The sequence below is a fragment of the Capsicum annuum genome, chromosome 12 (assembly GCF_002878395.1).
Source record: "Capsicum annuum cultivar UCD-10X-F1 chromosome 12, UCD10Xv1.1, whole genome shotgun sequence".
In the NCBI taxonomy this organism is placed as follows: domain Eukaryota; kingdom Viridiplantae; phylum Streptophyta; class Magnoliopsida; order Solanales; family Solanaceae; genus Capsicum; species Capsicum annuum.
The window spans coordinates 132,059,811-132,068,878 of NC_061122.1; the positions used below are offsets into that span (position 1 = coordinate 132,059,811).

The window sequence follows — 9,068 nt, forward strand, 5'->3', positions numbered from 1 at the left end:
TTTCTTCATGAGTAGCTAAGTAATTTAGTCTTGGAATTATGTTGAACTAAGGTGTAATTATGTGTGGGTATTGTTGTGTTTACATGATTTTTGGTTATTGAGTATGGATTCCACCATTTCTTGGGTTAATGAGTTGGAATTTGATGGGTGAAACCCCAAAATCTCCAAATGGGTTTGATGGGTGAAAACCCCAAACTCTAAAAACCCTTCATCATCCTTAAAAGGGGGATGAAGGTGAAATTAAGGTAACCGATAACATCTTTAAAAGAGGGTTATAGGTGGACAAGGTAATGGTGGACAATTGAGCCTGTGTTTACTACCTTTTGCAATCTTAGAAATAAGTGTATTTAGAGTATAAATCATGTCAAGAGCATCATCCTAGAAATAAGGATTCTTTATTGATGTTTTGGGTGATTATGAATTGTACACTTGGTAGGTTCTCAAGCCAATGGTTGAAATCATTGTAGCTTTATGGAAAGATTGACTACAATGACTTTTGGCCTAGCCTATTCTCTGGTTAACAACTAAGCTTCATTATAAACTATCATCAACCTATATGCTTTACCTTTAGGTATACATAATCCCAAGATCCTCTCTTAACTTGATTTTAAATCAAAAGTGTCATATTCATGCATTGGTAGTAAAAAATTATTACAAACCAATCTCCCCATTTTAATTACATGTCTTATTTATTATCATTAACCTTTTAGTAATTAGATCACCCATAGGACTTGAAATTTATAATTTGTTCCTTGTGGATTTGACCCCAACTCTAGTTGGGTTATTGACAACGACTGCCTTACCCCTCAATCAGGGGAGTGAGTTGAGCGTTATCAAAATGGCACCGCTGCCGGGATTGGAATATAAATTTCACTTGTGTGGTGTGATTCTTACTTGGGAATATAAATTTACTTTATTCGTTATTTTTTATCTTTTGTAGACAATCAAAGTGTTAATAGAGCAATGAGTGATAGCGCAAGCAATATGGGCCCCTTTGATGCCACTCAAGATGATGATAGCCCACTAATTGAAGCGGGACAAACAAGTGCGATCTGTATCCCACTAACTAATGAGAACGGAGTCTTCCATATGGCTAGCATCATGCTTCACATGTTGCAAATGAAAGTATTATATGGGGGTCAAGTCTTTGAGGGCCCAAATGTCCGTTTGATGAATTTTGTAGAAGTGTGTGCACCGTTCAATATAGCACACATTACTCAAGAATCCATTCAGCTTCGCCTCTTCCCATTCTCACTAACGGGCGAGGCGGTTTTATGGCTCCGCTCACTTCCAACTAGCTCAATTACATCTTAGGGTGAGCTTACTATGGTGTTTCTTGATAGATATTTCCCACCATAAAAGATGCTTCAAAAGCGGGATGGGATTGTGAATTTTTGATAAATGAATGTAGACCCATTGTCTGAAGCTTGAGCAAAGTTTTAATGAAAAGCTAGCACAATGCCCAAATCATAAAGTCCCAGAGAAGATGCTTCTCGAGATCTTCTACCGTGTCCTTGATCCATTACACAAAATAGTGGTGGATAATGCTTCGGGCGGTTCCCTAGTTAAGTTGAACCACTACACGACTTTTCTATTGATTGGAGAAGTGTTAAATCAAAATTGGGGTTGGCATATCCGAAAAACCGAAGCTCCCAAGATCCCTTCTACTACTTCCATGGCCAATAATGAACAAAGAATTATTTCTTCCCTTTACCATCATAATTATCCATTTTCTTTAGTTGATTCATTAAACTCTGATTTTTAGATTTCAACTCAGTGTACTATTCTTTTGTTTCAGATATATGGAGAGTTAAGGTAATTAATTCAAGCTCATTATTTTCTACTTTCTTTTCTAACACATTTTTCTCAGTAGTCAGTTCACCCACAAAATCAAGCAGCACATTTGTAAGCTTCTTTATCTTTCTAGCAGAATAGTTATCTAAATTTTCTTTAATGTAAAAAATAGTTACCTTATTTTATTTTTCATCTTCAATGTTTTTCATAAGAGCAAAAAGGGAGTCAAAGGTGACACTCTTATCTTCCACTTCAAGCATAGAAACATTTTCAAGCTTTTCATCCTTCTAAGATTCACTAGAGGAGTCTCCCAAGACAACTAAAGTTGGTTTCACTGTATAATCAGCTACAACTTTTTTTCTTGACTCTTCAGGGACCTGGTCCTTCTTCTTTCCTTTGTCACCTCCAGACTTTAGATATTCTTTATAATACCATTTATGCATTGGGCAATCTTTGATGAAATGCCCTGCTTTTCTATATTTGTGGCAAATTTCAATTGTACCTCCCTTTTTCCTGCTAGTTTCTCTTCTTCGAAACTGACCACTTTTCTTCATTTCTCTAACAAACCTATTTGACTTTTTTGTCAAATAGGCAACATCAGTTTTCTCCTTACTTGAATCAGATTTTGAATCCTTCAATGTTAGAGATTTTTCTCCATTTTCTTCCTTATTCTCTTGGCCTTGGTTCTTCTTGAGTTCATGAGTCGTAAAATTACCAATAAATTCATCTATAGTGAGAGTTTTTAGGTTTTTTGCCTTAGTGATAGCATCTACTTTGTTTTCCCCAGATTTAGGATGAACTCCCTGAGTTTTTATCGCCTATTTATACAAAAGAATAACTTCTTCTAAGAAGTGCAACTCATTGGTGATTGAAGTGAATCTTGTATGTATCTCTTACATAGTTTCTCCTTCTTTCATGGTGAATGTTTCATACTGAGTAGTTAGCATATCAACTTTTGAATTCTTCACATCAATGGTTTCTTCATAAGTAGTCCTAAAGCAATCCCTGATTTCCTTATCATTTTCACAAGGAGAAATCCTGTTATATTCATCAGGTCTTATGCCATAGACAAGCAATTTCTTTACCTTGTAATTCTTCTCAACTTTCTTTTGATCTTCATCATCAAAATCACTCCTAGTTTGGACAAGCATCCTTGTTATGTCTTCTTCTTTGATCTCTATAAATGGATCATGAGAACCATAAAGTATTATATCCATCATCCCACTATCCTCAGTCATTATGAAGTCATACATCATGGATTTCCTCCACCCAAAGTACTGCCCATTAAAACGGGGTAGTCTAGTGGTAGATTTCCATTATTTCAGATTAGGTGAAGCGGCCACTACTAGAAATTACACCAATGGTAATGGTTGCAAAGCTGTTCAAATAGACAAAAAAAATCATTTCCATATCTCTACCGCAATGGTTCAACAAGAGTCCTATAGGTGGGCGTTGCAATAGGTTTATGACAACAGTTTATGCGACAGTTGTTTGAACCATTGCCATAGCTCAAGCTATGGCAACGGTTTCAGACAATCATCAACATAGCTTTACCTATGGCGACGGTTATTTTTTGACTTATTGAGATGCCTATTTTCATCTATTGCAATGGTTACTAACCGTTGCAATAGAAGCTATTAGAACGCCATTAAATCGTTGCAACAACACCTATTGTGACGCTTTTGTTATTCTGTTGCAACGTTTTTTGAATACATATTACAACTATTTTATTACTTATTAAGACGCCTATTTTCATCTATTGCAATGGTTACTAACTATTACAATAGATTCTATTGCAACGACATTAAACCGTTGCAACAGATTCTATTGTAACAAGATTAAACCATTGCAATAACATCTATTGAGATGCTTTTGTTATTCTGTTGCAACACTTTTTGACTACCTATTGCAATGGTTTATTGATCTATTGCAACAATTATAGCCACATGTTATTAAATCGAAACGATTTATATAAATAGTCACTCGTATTAATGTAAATTTTTATTTACATACATAATAAATTATAACACAATATATACACATCACAAAACAAAATCATTCATTAATAATCTCATAATTCAAAATATGCAACAAGTCAGTAATTTAAACCTAAAAGTAAAATATAATCAAGTCCAAATGATTAGTTAAGTTTTTACATACTAGCAAGTTCGAGTTACGATAAGTTTCAAGAAAAGTCAACACAAAACTATTGATATTAGAGCATTTATCACAACCCAAAAAATCTTCTCAAGTAAGGTCAATGTCTTCATCACTTTCTTCATCTCTTCCTTCATTTTGGAAACCTATAAAAAGAGAAGAAAATAATATAAATTAGCACTTAAATGTAAGAAAATCCCATAAAAAAACAGCTTATAGCAAGCAACATACAACGACCATACAACAGGTTATAACAAGTCAGTTGTTAGAAGATGGGTTGCGCTATCCTATGACAGTTTTAATTTCTTCCATACAACGACCAACTTACTATAGGTTAAAGTTTGTAAAATAAGCTTATAACATCCTATAGGTACAGATTCAGGGGTGCATATACCAAAATGATTTGGAAGAGTTGATCATGAGTTGTAAATCAATTTAAAGTGAATGGTAAATTAGAGAATATCAGGTTGTTTCTCAGCATGCATCTTGATTATGCATAATTAAGAGACCTGTGATTAAGTCTCAGTTTTCTTTTATGGATCTTCTTGTGTCAATGGATATACATATACTTGTGCATCAAAATGTTTTCAGTACTGGTACGTGTAGACCAAATAATACTGCAAACAAAAGTTTCAATGAAATGGCACTTGAGCCTCAACCAATGAGATTTAGGGACTAAGAGTACTAGTTACATTACATTAAGATGCCACTGATGTTATAATGCAAACAAAATAGTTAGCTAGTTAGCTATCATAGTAAAACATTATTAATTAGTATACATAGGCAGAACAAATTAGAGTTATTTGTATTGAGCCGGGCTATCAAAAATGGTCTCTCTACTTCGTTAGAGGTAGTGATATGTACTGCGTTAAATAGAAGTTGCATAATACAAAAGGATTTGTTTAAGACTTGAAACATACAGAAGCATGAAAAGAAGATATATAGCTGTAGAGGCGGCATTTCTGTCTCCCAACTCCTAACTGTGCCACAAACATAAGTCAGAAAATTAAGAATCATCCATCTAATTCAACTAAATGATCAAAATAAGTTCAATTATATGCCTGCCTCTGATTAAAACTAGACAATAATAACATAAATAAGCTAGCTAATCACCACTTAATCCGATTACTCCTAAAGAAACATAAACCTTTAGATTGAATGATCATTAGTTGGCTTGTACTTAAATGATGTAAAACTGTTGAGATTCAGATAATTCATCATACTATGATCCAACCTTTAGATAATTCATGTTGAGTTACCAACAGATTGTTACTACCAACAGATCAAGAAATGGAGACTGACCTTGATTGTTACTGCCAATAGATGGACGATTTATTGGTTGATTAGCAACCGCTTCTCCTGACGAATAAATCACATATCATTTAGGGATCCAAATTAATGACAGAGTAAACTTGCTATAAAAGACAGAAAAAGGCACTGTATGTGCCATCCATTATATCTAAGACATAAACTCATTTTCCATCTAGTCAGCTATAAATACATCTAATTAGTCATCTATCAATCATTTAGCTATATATATAAATACACCTGATCTGTGAATACCAGTAGTTTTTAAGTTTATGTGAAGAATACAACGCAAAAAATTTAAAGAATCGAGGGAGTTCAGCATGACTTAGAAGCTGCCATGGATTTTTCTCCATTTTCAGGGTGATGTTGTAACACCAAGAGCATAATGAAAGACTAATTCAACAAAACTGAATAAAGCAAACTATACATATTCAAAGCTCTAACAGATCCAATAGGCATCTCAGTGGAGCTAGTACCATTTCTCTCTAAATTTGAGAACCAACTCTAATTGAACTTACATATCTCATTATGTATTATACTTTTACAGAGCTCATCCTTACAGCCTTTCCTCAAAAGTTATCTCAAACAAAGATATATCATCCAAACACATTACATTATGTATAATACGCACTATTACGCACAAGAGATCAATCAGAGCGAATGAAGTGATTCTATGTTTTCTCTTTTTGTTGGAAAAATCTTTAGGGAAATGCTTTTTTAAAGTTGGTGGGAAACTTGCTTAAAACACCAGGAGATGAACAAAAGAAGTACAAACATCCCAAGCCCATTTTGCTCGATACGGGTGAAATGAAGGTGTCGTATGATTGGGCGGTAAGATTTCTTGCTCTGTCAATCGAAAAATGCTTCCGCATTTAAAGGATCTCTAGCAACAAACAATTTTATGTGTGCCCTTGTGATTTCGGGTTAAAAGTATTACTGATGTTTTGTCAGGAAGAGTGCCTAATTCAAGAAAATGTTATTCGACATATCATATATGTTAAAATACTTTGGCACAAAAGAACACGTGTTCACTAATCTGTTGTTCTCATTTCAAAATTTGAGAGCAAGATCCAAAATTTGACTATTATTCTACCACTATTCATTTTACGGGCTAAGTACTTGTTATACTAGTTTCTTTGGCTACATGGCTTAACAACTTAATCTAAAGGCGTAACCTCCCACCCAATACTCGACACCTTCTACACGATTTCCTATTTATAACATTCAATGATTTTTTTCATTCCTCCCTTGCAACCTACAATACTTCCGGTTCAGATTCTAAGAATAGGGCAGCTGGTCATTCTCAGTGAACCTGGAGGTATTTATTTCTGGTTCTTATGCAATAGCAGATTCTGAGATTTCTTCTTCTCACGCTTCACGTAAATCTTCCTTTTTATGCTCACAACAGAATTCACTACCATGGCGGGTAGACGCCTTCGAGATGCTGTGAAAACGGTACTCAAGAGTGGGGCTACCAAGGAATTTGGTAGCAATATTCATGTTGTGCTAGCTGGGTTGACTAATATGTATTTGCAATATATAACCACCTTTGAGGAGTACCAGATACAGAGATACAAGGTCAGTTAATTCAAAATTGTACTGCATCGGCTATAATATAAATATTTTGAGAAATATTTTATACTCATTGTGCATTAGTACGTACCTAATTCGTGTAACCATTGTTTTCCGTCCAATTTTCAGAATCAGAAAGAGAAATAAAGGACTTGGAATTCCATAGGGTAAGGTTAAGGCAAATGGATTCTCTTGTGTGGTAATAGTGAAGTCTATGATTCTCAATGATTGTTCTTTAGCTACTACAAGTTCAAATAAATGAAACAAAGAGCTACTACGAGGCTATCCCAAATTCAATTTTCTCCGGGTGATAGAGTAACTGAAAATGTGATACTTCAATTTTACACATGCTTTGTCCCAGTTAATAAAAACAAAATCCTTGTAGCTACTATTACTTAGACTATCCCAAAATCCACCTCTAAAACATTGTGACAATAGCATATCTCATTTCTCAAGCAATAAAACCCCAAAAACTATTAGAATGAATTAAAATAATTGCAATAGAATGACTATTTCACCACTTAAAATCTCAAAAATGAAACAAAGAAATGCTATGTCCATCTCAAATGTGCAAATTTATAACAGAAATAGAAGTAAACTAAGAACATAAAACACCAAAATGCAGAAAGGTACAACAACATACCCTATGAAATCACACAAAATGGGGTCTAGGGAGAGCAAAGTATAGGCAAACTATACACATATCTCGTGTAAGTAGAATGTTGTAAAATCTAGTCTATAGCTTAGATTTTACAATATTTCTAGAATTAGTTGACCTATTGTTTGTAAGCTGGAGAAACTACTCACTGGTGAATTCTGATTTTGTAATTTGAGCCGTCTATTAAGAATTCTCAAATGCCATCATAGCATAGTACCTAAGTTTTTTTTAGCTATGTAGTAAATTAACAGGCCCACAAATTAAACCCAAAATAAATCAAAATGAATAAAAAATTCAACAAAAATCCTAAACAACAACATCCCCTTCAACAAACGAATCCTAAACAAATCTATTGTCAGATCTAGTGTCAAAACGAATAGAATCCCCTTCACTCACACTCTCCCTCCCTGAATCAGTAACATTTAACTTTGCAAACTTTGAATCACGATATAAGAAATAAAAGCATGAAGTCCACTGATAATGAATGCAGAAATTAAAGTAAATACCCTAAACAGAAGCAAAATCCCCAAAAATTAGGTCAAATTTGTGTGAAAACTTACTGATAATGAATGCATAAATTCCTTGAAATCATTGATGATCTCCACGCCGATGATCTCCACATCGATGATTTACTACAGCAAAATCCCACAGAATGATGATCCCCAAAGCTTTAGCGATTTACTTACAGTAAAATCCCCACGCCGGCCGTTGATGATCCCACAGAACGACGATCTCCACGCCGGTCGTCGATGATCCTACAAAAGCTTTAGCGATTTAGAGGAAAAAAGTTTTTAGAGAAATTAAAATAAAGTCATTTAAGCTGTTTTAACGATTTTAGAGAAAAAATTTAATCAAAATTTTCTTTTCGGCGAACTTGTTAAAATTTCCGGTGAAAATGGAGGGAATAAAATAAGCGTTGCAATAGGTTATTTTATTTATGTATTGCAATGCTTAATTTCAAAAGAGATGATTATAGTGTTAAATTATAGCTAATAAAATAATTATTTTTGTAATGCTTAAAATCGTTGTAATAGATCATCTATTGCAACACTTTGTTAACCGTCTCTAAAAAATTTATTGCCATAGGGGTAATTTCTAGTAGTGGGCCATGATCAATAACTCACTCTAGGTGTGACCTTTTAGAGTGTTATTGCTCTAATCTACCTTATAAGGGACCAGGTCCCTTAGAGTTAGATACAGGAAATAAAGTAGTAAAGTGGTAAAGAAATAAATCTTTGTAGGAAAGTAAAAAATAGAATGATTTAACATGAAAACCTTCTTGTTAAAGAGAGGAAAAATCATGCTTCTCTCTCACAAGCACTCAATAATCTACTATATTCAAACTCATGATTACAAACTCTTTTAGAACTTAACTCTAAGCTCCACTAATTTGTAATAACTCTATTTTAAACCCCCTTGACAACTTTGTCCAGATATATTCTCAATATTGATTAACTCTAACCAAAATCAACTCAGGTAACTCTACCTAAGAACTTTGAAGACACAAGTGTTAGCCTTCTATATTTGTGTTTAATGTTTTAATAACAACAAACTAATAAGTGAACTTTGTACGATATTG

General features: G+C 33.9%; 1 long non-coding RNA gene across 1 annotated transcript; it reads right to left on the reverse strand.

Moving 5' to 3' along the window:
- Positions 1-3,830: 3,830 nt before the first annotated feature.
- On the reverse strand, positions 3,831-8,457 carry LOC107851559. The gene is made up of 3 exons (XR_001669067.2): positions 8,050-8,457; positions 5,254-5,310; positions 3,831-4,097 (listed from the first exon to the last, which is right to left on the reverse strand). It is a non-coding gene; the product is annotated as an uncharacterized LOC107851559 (long non-coding RNA).
- Positions 8,458-9,068: the final 611 nt, after the last annotated feature.